We start from the raw sequence: 18,200 nt of genomic DNA, 5'->3' as shown, positions 1-18,200 counted from the left end.
CCTACTTGTTCATAGCTCCCGAGACCTAGCCTGAGGGGATGCACACATATCACTCCTGCCCGTGCCCTATGAAGGGAGACAGCAAAGAGAGAGAGACAGCAAAGAGAGAGAGAGAGAGAGAGTGAGAGTGTGTGTTGGCCAACACAGTAGAGTAGAGTAGAGAAGACAAAGAGAGAAACAGAGGAGGAAGGCAAGCAACTCACCACCTGGAGTCATCCTCATGGATCTAACCTTCTCCTGCCGAGGACACACCGATCCTGGCCAGAGAAATCATGAGCCCCTGAAAATGGGGACCGTGTCTCCTTCAAAACCACAGCTAGTCAGGAACCTTTTCTTACAAACCCAGCCCCACCTAACGGGGTGTCTCTACCTGTAGCCAGGTGGGCCATGAGCAGAACCCTCAGCAAAACAGATACTTATCTCAGTGATAGTAGCAGCAGTTCTGCTCCCAGATGGACAGCTCCTGCCTGGCACCAACAACGCTCGCAGTCTCGTCACTCTCATTCATAAGGGCAGTAGACTTTGACATGTGACGTCTTTTTGCTTGGTTCTAAAACCAGGGGATAAAACAAGTAAGCTACCGTCTCAGTCAGAAATGTCTCATAGGCTCTTCTTTTCCCCTCTCACACACGGCGGGGTTCCGCCCTCTACCCATTACACCTTTAGGACTAAAAGTACAAAGCACCTCTTACAACAACACCCAACAGAGTCACTCTGCACAGCAGACTCTGGCCCCTCCTCACCCTTAATACCACAGAGCCCTGTACCCAACAAGAAACCACACGGTCAATGAAGAATACTACAGTGAGTACAGATGACTCTGAGTTCAAAGCACTGAGCCCTTATTCACAGCCAGTTATGCAGAAGGCAGAAACCTATTCTTGTTTCCTTAGAAGGATGTCCAGACTACTCAGGTCCACTTCTGACATTCTCATCCGGCTGGGGCTCCTGGACGATTCCTCTGCAAACTAATAAAGCCAAGCAATAACTGTCACTACACAGAGCTCTATGAATGCCCTCATCCCTGCCTCCCTCTCCCATCTCATCTACATCAGCCCGACTCGATGAACAGAGACTGAGTCAACACTGACGGTCACCGCTCCACTCTAGCACCCACTACCCTGCATGATTTTCATCCCCTCCTACTTCTTCATAGCTCCTGATACCTAGCCTGTGGGGATGCACACCTAGCACTCCTGCCCGTGTCCTGTGAAGGGAGACAGCACAAGGAGAGGCAAGGAAAGAGACAGAAAGTGTTGGCCAACACGCTAGAGAAGAGAGTAAGAGAGAGAGAGAAACACAGAGAAAGGCAAAAAACTGATATGGGCCGTGAGCAGAACCCTCAGCAAAACAGACACTTATCTCACTGACAGTGGCGTCTGCTCGACCCCCACATTGACGGCTGTTGCCTGGCATGAACAATGCTCACAGGCTCGCTGCTCTCACTCACTTTCCATCGCATGAGGGCAGTAGACTCTGATGTGTGACTGCTGGGTTTAGTACCAAGGAAGTAGTAAAGGGAAGAAAAAAAATAAAATTACCATCTCCGTCTGTAATGTCACATAGTCTCTTCATTCACATCTCCCGTATCCCACAGCTCTGCCCTCAACCCATCTCCCATTACTACTTTACAGCTGCAACTAGAAGGGACCCATTTTAACTGCACCCAAAATAGTCACTTTGCTCAGGAGACTCTCTTGTCCCTTCCCCAGCCTTAATCCCAAAGAGCCTCGTACCCAACGAGGAAGCACACGGCCTATGAAGGAAACAAGAGTGAGTACAGATAAGGAATTGAAAACACTGACTTCTTACTCATAGCCAGTTATCCAGAATGCAGAAAGCTGAGGACTGTTCATGTCTCCTTAGAAGGATGTCCAGGCAGTTCAGGTCCACTTCTGCCAGCTTCTTCTCCAGCTGAGACTCCTGGACAATTCCTCTGCAAGCTAATAAAGGCAAGCAAGAACTATCACTACACCAGTGGTTCTCAACCTTTTGTACTGATGATCCCTTTTACATAGAAAGCTTCTGAGTGTGACCCACCTCTTATAAATTAAAAACACTTTTTGTATATTCAACACCATTATAAATGCTGGAAGCAAAGTGATGTTTAGGATGGAGGATGACATTTCACAAACCCCCAAATAACAAGCTTGCGGCCCCCTGACGGGACCTAAACCCCAGTTTGAGAACTCCTGCACTACATAGAGCCCAATTAAGGCCCTCTTCCCTGCGTCGCTTTGGATCTGTCTTAGCCCCACAACACCAACAGTCACCGCTCCAGTCTCGCACTGACTGCCCTGCATGATTTTCGTCCCCTCCTACTTCTTTACGGCTCCCAAAACACAACCTGTGGGGGTGCACACCTAGCTCGGCTGCCGATATCCTAAGAAGAGAGACAGCACAAGGAAAAGCAAGGACAGATTGAGAAAGAGTGTTGGCCAACACACTAGAGAAGAGAGAGAGAGAGAAACACGAGAGAAAGGCAAGCAATTCACCACCTGGACTCATTCTCCTAGATGCAACCTTCTGCTGCGTAGGACACACTGGCCAGAAAACTGAGCAGCCCCTAAAAATGGGGATCTTCTTTCTCTCTCAAAACCACAGCTAGTCAGGAACCTTTTCTTACAAACACTGCCTCAGCAAACGGGGCATCCCTTTCAGGAGCAAGGTGGGCCGTGAGCAGAGCAATCACCAAAACAGACACTTATCTCATTGACAGTGATGACTATTCCATTCCCAGTTGGACGGCTTTTTCAAGGCATCAATAATTCTCGCAGTCCCATCACTCTCGCTCGCTTTCCATCGCATGAGGGCAGTAGACTCTGACTTGTCACTTCTTTTCCCTTGGTACTAAATCCAGCAGAAAAACAAGTCAGTCACCAGCTCAATTGGCAATGTTGGGGCTCTGCCCTGAACCCTCCTCCCATCACGCCTTTATGACTACAAGTAGAAAGCACCCCTTGCGACGACACCTGAAATAGTCACTCTGCACAGATGACTCTGGTCAGACACACCAAACCTGTGGGGAAAGCACGTAGAAATTGTACTTCTTTTTGGATTGTAACTTATTGCTTCTTGTAGCTTTTTGCTTCCAGCAAGCACAGACAAGGAGGAGCAAAGGGGACGGCTAGTTGAGGTGCACAGCGGGCCCACCACAGTCCCAGACTGCACGCCAGGGGAGATCTAGTCATTGAGTGTTGGGGTTCTTAGGGATTGGCTTGTTTTGGCCTTGTTTTCAAATGGGTTAATCTTGATTTTTGGCTTATTGTCAAAGTCGGGGTGCTTATTTCCCCAGTGAAAGTTAGCAATTGTGACTCTGGTCCCTTCCCCAGCCTTAATCCCAAAGAGCCCCACACCCAACAAGGAAGCAAACGAAGTGTGAAGAAAATCACAGCAAGTACAGATGAGGAATTCCAAGCACTGACCACTTACCCACAGCCAGCTATGCACGAGGCAGAAAGCTGAGGACTGTTCATGTCTCCTTAGAAGAATGTCCAGGCTCCTCAGGCCCACGTCTGCCAATTTCTCCTCCGGCTGCTGCTCCTGGATAATTCCTCTACAAGTGCAGCAAATAAGCCAACCAAGAGCCCTCACTACAAAAAATTCAGTTGGTGTGTGAAATCTTGCCCTCATCCCTGCCTCCCACATCAGCCCCACTAGAGCAGAGACTCAGTCAACACCCAAGTCACCGCTTCACTCTAGCACCCACTGCCCTGCATCATTTCGGTCCCCTACTTGTTCATAGCTCACAAGACCTAGCCTGTGGGGATGCACACCTAACACACCTGCCCGTGTCCTACAAAGGAAGACAGCACAAGAAGAGGCAAGGACAGAGAGTGAGAGACAGACAGACAGAGTGTGTGTTGGCCAACACATTAGAGGAGAGAGTGAGAGAAAAACATGAGAGGGAGTCAACAAAACTCACCAGCTGGAGTCATCCCCCTGGATCTAATATGCTGCGGAGGACACACTGGTCCTGGCCAGAGACATGAGCAGCCTCTGAAAATGGGGACATCGTCTCCCTTGTAACCACAACTACTCAGGAACCTTTTCTTACAAACCCAGCCCCAGCTAACGGGGCGTCCCTACCGGGAGCAAGATGGGCCTTGAGCAGAGCGATCACCAAAGAAGACACTTATCTCATTGAGAGTGGTGGCGGTTCCGCTCCCAGATGGACGCCTTCTGCGTCGCATCAACAACGCTTGGAGACTCATTGCTCTTGCTCTCTTTCCATTGCACGAGGGCAGTAGACTCTGGCCTGTGACTTCTTTTCTCTTGCTACTAAACCCAGCACAAGGGAGAAAAACAAATCAGTTACCCTTTCAGTCAGCAACTTTGGGTAGGCTCTTATTTTCCCCTCCCAAGACACAGTGGGGCTCCGCCTCAACCCTATTCCCATTACACCAGTAGGACTGCAAGTAGAAAGCACCCCTTGCGACGACACCCGAAATAGTCACTTTGCACAGCAGACTCTGGTCACACACACCAAATCTCAAAGGGGAAAATAAAACATAGAAATTGGGCTTGTTTTTGGCCTGTAGCTTATTGCTCGTTGTAGCTTGCTGCTTCCGGCAAGCAGGGGCAAAGGGGGGAGAGAGTCAGGGGTGCACAGCGGACCCACCACAGTCCCAGACTGCACGCCAGGAGAGATCTAGTCATTGAGTGCTGGGGTTCTTAGGAATTGGCTTGTTTTGGCCTTATTTGAAATAGGATTAGCTTGATTTTTGGAATATTGTGAATTCAGGGTTCTTATCTACCCAGTGAAAGTTGGCAAGTATGACTCTGGTCTCTTCCCCAGCCTTAATCCAAAAGTGCCCCATACCAAGCAAGGAAGGAAACGGCCTATGAAGAAAATTACAGTGAGTACAGATGAGGAATTCCAAGCACTCACTGCTTACTCACAGCCAGTTAGGCAGAAGGCAGAAACCTGAGGACTGTTGAGGTCTCCTTAGAAGGATGTCCAGGCTGCTCACGTCCACTTCTGCATATTCTCGTCCAGCAAGGGCTCCTGGATGATTCCTCTGCAAACTAATAAAGTCAAGTAAGTACCATCACTACACACAGCACTACTGGTGCATTTAATCTTGCCCTCATCCCTGCCTCCCTCTCCCATCCCATCTACATCCGCTCGACTCGATGAACAGAGACTGAGTCAACATCCACAGACACCGCTCCACTCTAGCACCCACTGCCCCGCATGATTTTCATCTCCTCCTATTTGTTCATAGCACCCGAGATCTAGCCTGTGGGGATGCACACCTAGCACTCCTATCCGTGTCCTATGAAGGGAGACAGCACAAGAAGCAGCAAGGACAGAGACAGAGTGAGAGACAGACAGACAGTGTGTGTTGGCCAACACATTAGAGGAGAGAGAGAGAGAAAAAAAAAACATGTGAGGGAGTCAAGAAACTCACGAGCTGGAGTCATCCCCCTGGATCCAACCTTCTGCTGCAGAGGACACATTTCCCTCCTGGCCAGAGAAATGATCAGCCCCTGAAAATGGGGACCTTGTCTCCTTCATAAACACTAGTTAGGAACCTTTTCTTACAAACCCAGACCTTGCTAATGGGGCGTCCCTACCAGGAGCTGAGCTGTGAGCAGAGCAATCACCAAACCAGACACTTATCTCAGTGACAGTGACCTCTGCTCGGCTCCCAGATGTACAGCTCTTGCCTGGCATGAACAATGCTCACAGGCTCACTGCTCTCACTCACTTTCCATCGCATGAGGGCAGTAGACTCCGACGTGTGACTTCTTTTTCCTTGGTACTAAACCCAGCAGAGGGGAGAAAAGCAAAAAAGAAAATAGCATCTCCGTCTGCAATGTCGCGTAGTCTCTCCATTTTACACCTCCTGTATCCCACGGTTCTGCCTTCAACCCATCTCCCATCACTACTTTACACCTGCAACTAGAAGGGACCCATTGTAGCTGCATCCAAAATAGTCACTTTGCTCAGGAGACTCTTGGCCCTTCCCCCACCTTAATGCCAAAGAGCCTCATGCCCAACGAGGAAGCACATGGCATGTGAAGAAAAGTACAGCAAGAACAGATGAGGAATTCAAAGCACCGACAGCTTACTCACAGCCAGTTATGCGGGAAGCAGAAAGCCGAGGACTGTTCGTGTCTGCTCAGAAGGATGATCAGTTTCCTCATGTCCACATCTGCCAACTTATCCTCTGGCTACAGCTCCTGGGAAATTCCTCTGGAAATGCATCTGCAAAAGCCAAGCATGAGCCATCACTACACACATCTCCATTGATGCTTGAAATCTTGCCCTCATCCCTGCCTCCCTCTTCCAGCCCATCTACATCTACCCCACTTGATGAACAGAGACCAAGTTAACACTGACAGTCACCCCTCCACTCCCGCGCCCGCTACCTTGCACAATTATCGTCCCCTCCTACTTCATCATGGCCCCCGAGACCTACCCTGTGGGGGTGCACACCGAGCACACGTGCTCGTGTCGTACAAAGGGAGACAGCACAAGGAAAAGCAAGGACAGAAAGAGAAAGGGGGGGTGTTGGCCAACGTACTGGAGAAGAGAGAGAGAGAGAGGAAAAAAACACAGGAGGAAGGCAAGCAACTTGCCACCTGGAATCAACCTCCTGGATCCAACTTTTTCTGCAGACGACACAGCGCTTGTGAACAAAGAAATGAGCAGCCCCTGAAAATGGGGACCTTGTCTCCTTCAGAACCACACCTAGTCAGGAATATTTTGTTACAAACCCAGCCCCAGCTAATGGGGCGTTTGTATCTGGATTCAGGTGGGCAGTGAACAGAGCAATCACCAAAACAGATACTTATCTCATTGACTGTGGCGGCTGCTCCACTCCCAGCTGGACGGCTCTTGCCTGGCATCCAAAATGCTTGCAATCTTGTCGCTCTCACTCGCTTTCCGTAACATGAGGTGAGCCGACGCTGACCCTCCACTTCTTTTCTCTTGGTCCTGAACCCAGCACAAGGGGGTGGAGGAGAAACAAACAAGTTAGCATCTCAGTTAGAAACATCACATAAGTTCCTCTCCCATTTACCGCACTCCGGACCTCCACCCATAACCCTTCTTCCGTTACACCTTCAGGACCACAACTAGAAAGCAGCCTGTTGCACCTACACTCAAAATAGCCACTCTGCACAGGAGACTTGTGCCTTTCCCTCCTCTTAACCCCACAGAGCTATGTGCCCAACCAGGAACAAAACTGGAGCGAGAACAGATGAGGAATTCGAAGCACCGACCGCTTACTCACAGCCAGTTATGTGGAAGGCAGAAAGCTGAGGACTGTTAATCTGTGCTTAGAAGGATGTCCAGGATGCCCAGGTCCGCGTCTGCTAGTTTCTCCTCCTGCTGCTGCTCCCCGATGATTTCTCTGTAAGCGCAGCAAATAAGCCAAGCAAGAGCCATCGCTACACACAATACAACTGATGCGTGAAATCTTGCTCTCATCCCTGCCTCCCTCTCCCATCCCATCCACATCAGCCCCACTAGAGCAGAGACTCAGTCAACATCCACAGTCACCGCTCCACTCTAGCGCCCACTGCCCTGCATCATTTCGATCCCCTACTTGTTCATAGCTCACGAGACCTAGCCTGTGGGGATGCACACCTAACACACCTGCCCGCGTCCTACGAAGGGAGACAGCACAAGGAGAGGCAAGGACAGAGAGAGAGAGAGAGAGAGACACACACACACACAGACAGACAGTGTGTGTTGGCCAACACATTAGAGGAGAGAGAGAGAGAAAAACATGGGATGGAGTCAAGAAACTCAACAGCTGGAGTCATCCTCCTCGATCCAACCTTCTGCTGCATAGGACACACTGTTTGTGGACAGAGAAAAGACCAGCCCCTGAAAATGGGGACCTTGCCTCCCTCGTAACCACAGCAGGTCAGGAATCTTTTCCTACAAACCGAGCCCCAGCTAATGACAAGTCTCAGCCTGGAGGCAGGTGGGCCGTTACTGGAGTGCTTCCCAAACCAGACAGACACTTATCTCACTGATGGTGACGGCTGCTCCACTCCCAGATTGACGGCATCGCCATAGCCTGGCATCGACAACACTTGTGGTATCACGGCTCTTGGTGCTTTCCATCTCACAATGGGGGTGGGCTCTTACCCTTCATTTCTTTCTCCGTGGTACTAAGCACAACAGAAGAGGGAAAAACAGAAGTTATCATCGGAATCTGCAGTGTTGTGTAGGTGCTTGTTCTCCCATCTCCCATTACACCTTTATAGCTCCATGGAGTCATGAAGAATCCCCTAGCTACCACCTGAGCTGGAACAAGAGCTGTACCAGGGAAAGAATTGTGCCCAAGCCTGGATGGGGTCCAGTCTGAGGAAAAAAAAACTTACTGAAGCATCTCTGAGGGTGAGATTATCTGTGTTCAGTTTGATTAGACATAGATTTGCACTTTTTAATTCGCTTGGTGACTCACTTTGTTCTGTCTGTTACTATTTGGAACCACTTAAATCCTACTTTCCGTATTGATAAAATCACTTTTTACTTATTAATTAACCCAGAGTTAACCTGGAGGGGGGCAAACAGCTGTGCATCTCTCTCTATCAGTGTTATAGAGGATGAGCAATTTATGAGTTTACTCCCTATAAGCTTTATGCAGGGTAAAACGGATTTATTTGTGTTTGTACACCATTGGGAGTTGGGCATCTGAGTGCTAAAGACAAGCACACTTCTGTGAGCTGTTTTCAGGTAAACCTGCAGCTTTGGGGCAAGTAATTCAGACCCTGGGTCTATGTTGGAGCAGATGGGAGTATCTGGCTCAGCAAGAGGGTGCTAGAGTCCTGAGCTAGCAGGGAAACCAGGGGCAGAGGTAGACTTGGCACATCAGTTGGCAGCTCCCAGGGGGGTGTCTGTGATCCAACCCATCACAGGGGCCGTCACTGCCCAAAGTTCTATTGGTGTGTGAGATGCCACCCTCCCTCTCTCACCCACCATATATCAGCCCCACTTGATGAACAGAGTCAGAGTCAACTCCTACAGTCACCCCCACCACTACCAATGGAGGATCTAGTACCCATCATGCTTCTCTTCCTCCTGCCAATGCCCCAGTGGGATGCAGGCTCTCCAGCCCTACACTGTGAGCATCCACCATTGCCCATGTTCTATGCAAGGAGACAAGGAGAGAGACAGAAAGAGAGTGCGCACATGTTGGCCAACATATGAGAGCAGAGATAGACGTACAGGAAGGAGGCAAACTCAGCACCTGTAGTCACCTTCCTGGCTCTCCACAAAGAGTTATTGCACTTTGGGAAGACTCCATAGCACCTGACAATTCCTTGAGAGGGCACAAAGGATTCCCCCGAGCTTATCGTGCCCCCATGAGATGCTGAGGCCTTTCCTCAGGGGCCCTCCCCATACTCACAAATTCTCTCCACTGACAAGAGTATTTGCAGCCCTCCCTCAATACTGAACTTCAGCAAGTTTCCATTTGCTCTTACTCTGCAGATCATTGTCCGGCTTCCATCCCTAGGGATGGGCTCTGGGTGGCTGCTCCTTCTTTGGTCTCTGCCACAGGTTGGCCGATCTCTCATCTGACCAATCTCAGTACGACTGAAAAGAGAGAGAGAGAGAGAACACTTGTAAGCTAGGTCACCACTTGTGCATGGAAGAACAATGGACACAAGTCACTGGCTGCTGCTCCCTCCTTCTTTATTCTTCTTCAGCTTACCCAGGGACTAAAATACTCACCGCTCCTAAGGAGCTACAGCCCTCCAGGAAAGGGACAATCCCAGACCACTGCCAGCCACAGGCAAAGCTGGACCTTCCCCAGGACCCATCCCATGGATAGGAGAAGCATCTCTCTGCTCTCCACAAGGCACCTCACTCTGCAGATACTGGATAGAAAAATATCATTTCACAAAAACACACACCTGCTCCTCCAATATTACAAGAGAGCTCCTCGGCTCCACTGCAAAGCGAAACAGCTAGATTGTGCAGGTCTGCTTCCTGCAGATGCTCCGCTGCCCTGGAGCAGCCCTCAGCAAGAACAGCAAACCACCTATGGACGAGCCTTCACTGACAAAAACACTAAAGGTGCACAAGACCTTCCAGTACCTGCCTCCACTCTCGCACCCACTACCCTGCATGATTTTCAACCCTCCTACTTCTTCATGGCTCCCGAGACCTAGCCTGTGGGGATCCACACCTACCCGTGTCCTATTAAGGGAGAAAGCACAGGGAGAGGCAAGGACACAGACAGCGAGAAAGAGAGTGTGTGTTGGCCAACACAGTACAGAAAAGAGAGAGAGAGAGAGAGAGAAACGCAGGAGGAGGGGAAGGAACTCGCCAGCTCGAGGCATCCTCCTGGATCCAACTTTCTCTTGCGGAGGACACACTGCTTGTGGATGGAAAAATGAGCAGCCCCTGAAAACGGGGACCTTGTCTCCCTCGTATCCACAGCTAGTCAGGAACCTGTTCTTACAAACCCAGCCCCAGCTAACGGGTGTGTCTACCTGGAGTCAGATCGGCTGTGAGCAGAACCCTCAGCAAAACAGACACTTATCTCAGTGACAGTGGCATCTCCTCGGCTCCCAGATGGACGGCTCTTGCCTGGCCTGAACAATGCTCACAGGCTCGCTGCTCTCACTCACTTGCCATCGCATGAGGGCAGTAGACTGACGTGTGACTTCTTTTTCCTTGGTACTAAACCCAGCAGAGGGGAGAAAAAGAAAAAAAAAAACCTAGCATCTCGGTCTGCAATGTTGCGTAGTCTCTTCATTTCACATCTCCAGTATCCCACAGCTCCGCCCTCAAACCATCTCCCGTTACTACTTTACACCTGCAACTAGACAGGACCCATTGTAACTGCACCCAAAATGGTCACTTTGCTCAGGAGACTCCTGTCCCTTCCCCAGCCTTAATACCACTGTGCCCTGTACCCAACGAGGAAGCACATGGCCTGTGAAGAAAACTACAGCAAGTACAGATAAGGAATTGACAGCACTGACCGCTTACTCACAGGCAGTTGTTCAGAAGGCAGAAAGCTGAGGACTGTTCATGTCTCCTTAGAAGGATGTCCAGGCTGCTCAGATCCACTTCTGCCAGTTTCTCCTTGGGCTGGGGCTCCTGGACAATTCCTCTGCAAGCGCAGCTGCAAAAGCCAAGCATGAGCCATAACTACACACAGCTCTATTGGTGCTTGAAATCTTGGCCTCATCCCTGCCTCCCTCTTCCATCCCATCTACATCGGCCCCACTCGACAAACAGAGACCGAGTTAACACCAACAGTCACCACTCCACTTTAACACCTACTGCCCTACATGGTTTTTGTCCCCTCCTACTACTCCAGGGCTTCCAAGACCTAACCTGTGGGGATGCACACCTAGCACACCTGCCCATGTCCCAAGAAGGGAGACAGCATAAGGAAAGGCAAGAATAGAGAGAGGGTGTGTGTTGGCCAACATACTAGAGAACAGAGAGAGACAGAGAGAGAGAGAGAGAGAAACACAGGAGGAAAGCAAGCAACTCTCCACCTGCAGCCATTCTCCTGGATCTAACCTTCTGCTGCAGAGGACACACTGCTCCTGGCCAGAGAACTGAGCAGCCCCTGAAAATGGGGACCTTGTCTCCCTCATAACCACTAGTCGGGAACCTTTTCCTACAAACCCAGCCCCAGCTAACGGAGCATCGCTACCAGAAGCAAGGGGGCCATGAGCAGAGCAATCACCAAAACAGACACTTATCATTGAGAGTAGCAGCTGTTCCACTCCCAGTTGGACGGCTTTTCCGTAGCATCAACAGCTCTCGTGGTCCGATCACTTTTGCTCACTTTCCAATGTATGAAGGGAGTAGACTCTGACGCCTGATTTCTTTTCCCTTGGTACTAAAGCCAGCACAAGGGGAAAAAATAAGTTACCATCTAAGCAGGCAATGTCGCGCTAGCTCTTCTTTTCACCTCTCCCACACGGCGGCGGTCCGCCCTCAACACTCTTCCCATGACACCCTTAGCATTTCAGCCAAAAAGCAGCCCTTGCAACAGCACCCGACAGTCACTCTGAACAGCAGACTCTGGCCACTCCCCAGCCTTAATACCACAGAGTCCTGTACTCAACGAGGAAGCACACGGCCTGTGAACAATACTAGAGCAAGTAAAGATGAGGAATTAAAAGTATCAGTTTTAAACAAACAATTTAATACTGTAACCAGTAATGATGATTGTGAAGCTTGGTTGAGGTGGTGCAGTCAGAGGGTGGGATATTTCCCAGGGAATGCCTTACTGCTAAATGATGAACTAGCACTCAGCTGAGCCCTCAAGGGTTAACGCATTGTTGTTAAAGTAACCTCACACTCTACAAGGCAGCACGAATGGAGGGAGGGAGGGGAGACAGCATGGCAGAGAGAGACAGAGACACACCCTGTGTGGGGGTGGGGGCGGGGAGAGCAAGAGATGCACATTGCCCCTTCAAGTGCGCTGACACCACTTTAAGGACATTGCCTTTTTAAGTAGGTCAGGAAGTTGAGACAGCAGCTGCGGGCAGCAGGCTCTCTCCACCCTGAGCCCTGTCCTGTCCCCACCCTGCTCTAGATGGAGAAGGGATAAGTGGGGGGCAGGAGTAGGGGGAGGGGGACACCCTGACATTAGCCCCCCTTTCCCCTCTCCCCTGCACAGCAAGGAGGAGGCTCCAGGGAGCATCTCCAAGGCAGAGGGCAGGAGCAGCACATGGCAGTGGGGGGGAGGGACAGCTGAACTGCCGGCAATTGATAGCCTGCTGGGTGGCTGCCGCACAGGGAACTTAAGGGAGCGGGGAGCTGATGGGGGGCTGCCGGTCCACCCTGGTTCCAAGTCCCCACCAGCGAGCTGAAATGGGCTGCTCTTCCTGCAAGGACTCGATAAACCAGGCAGCTGCCAAGCAACGTTATAAGGGAGCATTGCCCAATGTTACCCAAGCATGTTCCCTAATTGATCAGCAATGTAACAACGTTAACCGGGGCGACTTTAAGTGAGGAGTTCGGTGCTTTGAATACAGTATCGCTTACTCACAGCCAGTTATGTGCAAGGCAGAAAGCTGAGGACTATTAATCTCTGCTTAGAAGAATGCCCAAGTTGCTCAGGTCCACGTCTGCCACCTTCTCCTTCGGCTGCTGCTCCTCCATGATTCCTCTAGAAGCGCAGCTGCAAAAACCAAGCATGAGACATCACTACATACAGCTCTATTGGTGCGTGAAATCCACTCAATGAATACAGACCGAGTAAACAACTGAGTCACCGCTCCACTCTCGCACCCACTGTCCAGCATGATTTTCATCCCCTCCTACTTCTTCATGGCTCCCGAGACCTAGCCTGTGGGGATGCACAGCTAGCACCACTGCCCATGTCCTATGAAGGGAAACAGCACAAGGAGAGGCAAGGACAGAGAGAGATAGACACAGGGAGAGAGTGTTGGCCAACACATTAGAAGAGAGAGAAAAAAAAAAACACAGGAGGAAGGCAAGAAACTGGAGTCATCCCCTTGGATTGAACCTACTGCTAGCAGGGCTGGCTCCAGGGGTTTTGCCGCCACAAGCAGCCAAAAAAAAAAAAAAAGCCACGATCGCGATCTGTGGCAATTCAGCTGGAGGTCCTTCGCTCCTAGTAAGGGACCCTTCACCGAATTGCCGCTGAATACCTCAAAGTGCTGCCCTGCTCAGGAGTTGCCGCCCCAAGTACCTGCTTGATAAGCTGGTGCCTGGAGCCAGCCCTGACTGCTAGAGAGGACACACCATTTATGGACAGAGAAATGAGCAGCCCCTGAAATGGGGACCTTGCCTCCTTCCTAACCACAGCTACTCAGGAACCTTTTCCTACAAACTGAGCCCCAGCTAACGAGAAGTCCCAGCCTGGAGGCAGGTGGGCTGTTAGCAAAGTCTTCACCGAACCAGACACTTATCTCACTGATGGTGACGTCTGCTCCACTCCCAGCTCGATGGCATCTGTATAGCCTGGCATCAACAACGCTCACTGTCTCACGGCTCTTGTGAACTTTACATCTCAAAACGGGGGTGGGCTCTTACCCTTGACTTCTTTGTCTGTGGTACTAAGCACAAGAGAGAAAAACAAAAGTTATCATCGGAATCTGCAATGTTGTGTAGGTTCTTCTTCTCTCATCTCCCATTACACCTTTATAGATACAATTAAAAAGCACACAGTGCACACACAAACTGTGGAACTCCTCACCAGAGAATGCTGGCTTAAGCTTAATGGGGTTCAAAAAAGAACTATGTAAATTCATGGAGAAGAGGTCCATCGACAGCTATTAGTAAGGATGGGCAGGGATGGCGTCCATAGCCTCTGTTTGCCAGAAGCTGGGAATGGGCAACAGGAGATGGATCACTCGGTGATTCCCTGTTCTGTTCATTCCCTCTGACCGAAGCCACTGTCGGAAGGGAGGATACTGGACTACATGCACCTTTCGTCTGACCCAGTATTGTTATTTTTACATTTGTATGTTAAGCAGCACCTTGCACCTGCATCCAAGAGAGTCACTGTGAAGAGGAGACTATTGTCCCTTCCCCTGGTCTTAATCCCACAGGGCCCCATGGCCAACAAGGAGGTTCATGGCTTCCGAGGAAAACTAGAGTGGTACGGAGGAGGAATAGAGGCCATAATTGTTCACTCACAGCCAGTCATGGAGAAGGCAGAAAGCTGAGGACTCTTCATCTCTGCTTACAAGGATGTCCAGGCTGCTCAGGTTCACTTCTTCCAGTTTCTCTGTCTGGGCTCCTGGACGATCCCTCTGCAAACACAGCCTGTAACCCAAGCAGGAGCCATCACTGCGCAAAGTTCTACTGATGTCTGAGATACCGCCCTCCCTCTCCCATCCACTCTACATCAGCCCCACTTGATGAACAGAGTCAGAGTCAACTCCCACAGTCACCCCGGCCACTACCAATGGATAATCTAGTACCCATCATGCTTCTCTTCTCCCTCCCAATGCCTCAGTGTGATGCCTGCTCACAGGCTTGGTCTGGAGAGCCTGCGAGCATGCACCACTGCCCATGTTCTATGCAAGAAGACAGTACAAGGAGAGACGTTTTGGAGCATGAGCTTTCGTGGGTGAATACCCACTTCGTCAGATGCATCCGACGAAGTGGGTATTCACCCACGAAAGCTCATGCTCCAAAACGTCTGTTAGTCTATAAGGTGCCACAGGACTCTTTGCTGTTTTTACAGATCCAGACTAACACGGCTACCCCTCTGGTACTTGACTACAAAGAGAGAAAGAGAGAGCGTGAGCATACTGGCCAACATATTAGAGCTTAGGGAGAGACACACAAACACACACATAGGAAGAAGGACCAACTCAGCATCTGTACTCACCTTCCTGGTTGCAGGCCACTGCTCAGAAGAACCCGCTCCTCTCTGTCCTGGAAGATCAGCAGCTTAGAAGATAGGGAAATTCTCCTCCTGCACCCACAACAAGGAGGAAAACTTTTATAAGAAACCAAACCCACCTAAAGGGACGCAGCCGTCTGTACTCAGCCTCTACCCTGAATTTATCTTGGACTTTAGCCGTGCCCCTAAAAGTCGTGAAGTGTAGTTATGCAGGAGAGAGAAAGCTGAGGACTGTTCATGTCTTTTTAGAAGGATGTCCAGGCTGCTCACGTCCACTTCTGCCAGTTTCTCCCCGGGCTGGGGCTCCTGAAGAACAATTCCTGTGCAAGTGCACCTATAAAAGCCAAGCATGAGCCATCACAACACAAAGCTCTATTGGTGCTTGAAATCTTGCCCGCATCCCTGCTTCCCTCTTCCATCCCATCCACATCATCCCCACTCGAACAGAGACAATCAACATCTGCAGTCACTGCTCCACTCTAGTGCCCACTACGCTGCATGATTTTCATCACCTCCTACTTCTTCATAGCTCCTGAGACCTAGGCTGTGGTGATACACATCTAGCACTCCTGCCCGTGTCCTATGAAGGGAGAGAGAGAGAGAGAGAGAGAGAGAGAGAATGTGTGTTGGCCAACACAGTAGAGTAGAGAAGAGAAAGAGAAACACAGGAGGAAGGCAAGCAACTCACCCCCTGGAGTCATCCTCATGGATCTAACCTTCTCCTGCGGAGGACACACCGATCTTGGCCAGAGAACTGAGCAGCCTATGAAAATGGGGACCTGGTCTCCCTCATAACCACTAGTCAAGAACCTTTTCCTACAAACCCAGCCCTAGCTAACTGGGTGTCTATACCAGGAGTCAGCTGGGGCGTGAACAGAACCCTCAGCAAAACAGACACTTATCTCAGTGACAGTGGGGTCTGCTCAGCTCCCAGATGAATGACTCTTGCCTGGCATGAACACTGCTCGCAGTCTCATCCCTCTCGCTCGCTTTCCATCGCATGAGGGCAGTAGAATCTAACGTGTGATTTTTTTTCCTCAGCACTAAACCCAGCACAGAGAAGAACAAAGTAAATTAGCATCTCTGTCTGCAATGTCAAGTAGTCTCTTAATTTCACAGCTCCTGTGTCCCCTGGCTCCACCCTCAACTACTTTACACCCGCAACTAGAAGGGACCCATTGTAACTGCACCCAAAATAGTCACTTTGCTCAATAGACTCTTGTCCCTTCCCCAGCCTTAATCCCAAAGAGCCTAAACCCAACTGTGACCAAGTGGGAATGTTCTGAATGTTTTCTCTGAATACTGTGTGGGTGCCTCAATTTCCCCTACACCTTTCTTAAATATCTAGGTGTGGGAGATCAGGGTGTATGATTTTTGCAAAGCTTAGAGGGCCCCTGTGATACTGTCTGCATAGAGAATGGCCGGCACTCTCTCCTGGCAACTAATGGCCTGGGCCCCTCCTCTGAAAAGGGGCCAACTGAAGGTGTCAGAGAACAAAGAGATCAGGTGACCTCCTGGCCCAGGAAAGGGAGAAAGACCAGACAGGAGGGGCTGGAGAGTCTCCGATTGGAGCTGGCTGGGAAAATGGAGGGGAGCCCAGACGGGGCTCTGGCCGCCTGGCCCCCCGCCCCCCAAGATGGACCTAACTGAGGGGGTCCTGTTATCTGTACCTGCAAGACCTGTCTTGGACTGTGTTCCTGTCATCTAAATAAGCCTTCTGTTTTACTGGCTGGCTGAGAGTCTTTGTGAATGGCAGGAAGCCGGGGGTGCAGGGCCTTGTCTCCACCAAACTCCATGACACCAATGAGGAAGCCCACGGCCTGAGAAGAAAACTACAGCGAGTACAGGTAAGAAATTGAAAGCACTGACCTCTTACTCACAGCCAGTTATGAACAGTCCTCAGATTTCTGCATTCTGAATGTCTCCTTAGAAGGATGTCCAAGCTGCTCAGATCCACCTCCTCCAGTTTCTGCTCCATCTGGGACTCCTGGACAATTCCTCTGCAAGCGCAGCTGCAAAAGCCAAGCATGAGCCATCACTACACACAGCTCTATTGGTGCTTGAAATCCTGCCCTCATCCCTGTCTCCCTCTTCCATCCCATCTACATCGGCAACACTCAATGAACAGAGACCAAGTTAACACCAACAGTAACTACTCCACTTTAGCACCCACTGCCCCACATGATTTTCGTCTCCTCCTACTTCTTCACTGCTCCTGAAACACAGCCTGTGGGGTGCACACCTAGTACGTGTGCCCGTGTGCTATGAAGGGAGATAGCACAAGGAAAGGCAAGGACACAGAGAGAGAGACAGAGAGAGAGAGAGAGAGCCAACATACTAGAGGGGGAAGAGAGAGAGAGAGAGAGAGAAACACGGGAGGAAGGCAAGCAATTTGCCACCTAGAGTCATCCTCCAGGATCTAACCTTCTGCTGCAGATGATACACCGCTCCTGGCCAGAGAACTGAGCACCCCCTGAAAATAGGGACCTGGTCCAGGGGCAACTCCAGGCCCCAGCATGCCAAGCGCGTGCTTGAGGCGGCATGCCACGGGGGGCGCTCTGCCGGTCGCCAGGAGGGCAGCAGGCGGCTCCGGTGGACCTCCCGCAGGCGTCCCTGCAGAGGGTCCGCTGGTCCCACAGCTTCAGTGGCGCATCCGCAGGCATGCCTGCGGGAGGTCCACCAGAGCCGCGAGACCGGCGACCGGCACAGCGCCCCCCACGGCATGCCGCCATGCTTTGAGTGGCAAAATGGCTAGAGCCGCCCCTGACCTGGTCTCCCTCATAACCACAGCTAGACAAAAACAGTTTCTTACAAACACAGCCCCAGCTAACGGGACATCTCTACCAAGAGCAAGATGGACTGTGAGCAGAGAAATCA

The 18,200-nt window shown here is 50.8% G+C and overlaps 2 long non-coding RNA genes across 11 annotated transcripts; both read right to left on the bottom strand.

The window, feature by feature from the left end:
* Nucleotides 1-203: 203 nt before the first annotated feature.
* LOC120387493 lies at nt 204-3,910 on the bottom strand. 10 transcript variants are annotated; one of them, XR_005590200.1, is made up of 5 exons: nt 2,958-3,910; nt 1,806-2,850; nt 1,372-1,490; nt 876-968; nt 204-550 (listed from the first exon to the last, which is right to left on the bottom strand). It is a non-coding gene; the product is annotated as an uncharacterized LOC120387493 (long non-coding RNA). The 10 variants fall into 10 exon arrangements; XR_005590196.1 differs by having other exon boundaries at nt 3,433-3,910; XR_005590198.1 differs by having other exon boundaries at nt 1,451-1,490; nt 3,433-3,910.
* Nucleotides 3,911-5,539: 1,629 nt separating this feature from the next.
* Nucleotides 5,540-7,463, bottom strand: LOC120387495. Its single transcript, XR_005590206.1, has 3 exons — nt 7,245-7,463; nt 6,083-6,946; nt 5,540-5,768 (listed from the first exon to the last, which is right to left on the bottom strand). It is a non-coding gene; the product is annotated as an uncharacterized LOC120387495 (long non-coding RNA).
* Between the last annotated feature and the right edge of the window lie 10,737 nt (nt 7,464-18,200).

The sequence above is a fragment of the Mauremys reevesii genome, linkage group 20, assembly GCF_016161935.1.
Source record: "Mauremys reevesii isolate NIE-2019 linkage group 20, ASM1616193v1, whole genome shotgun sequence".
In the NCBI taxonomy this organism is placed as follows: Eukaryota; Metazoa; Chordata; order Testudines; family Geoemydidae; genus Mauremys; species Mauremys reevesii.
The sequence above is the reverse complement of the archived record's forward strand: the minus strand, read 5'-3'. Positions and strand labels throughout refer to the sequence as shown.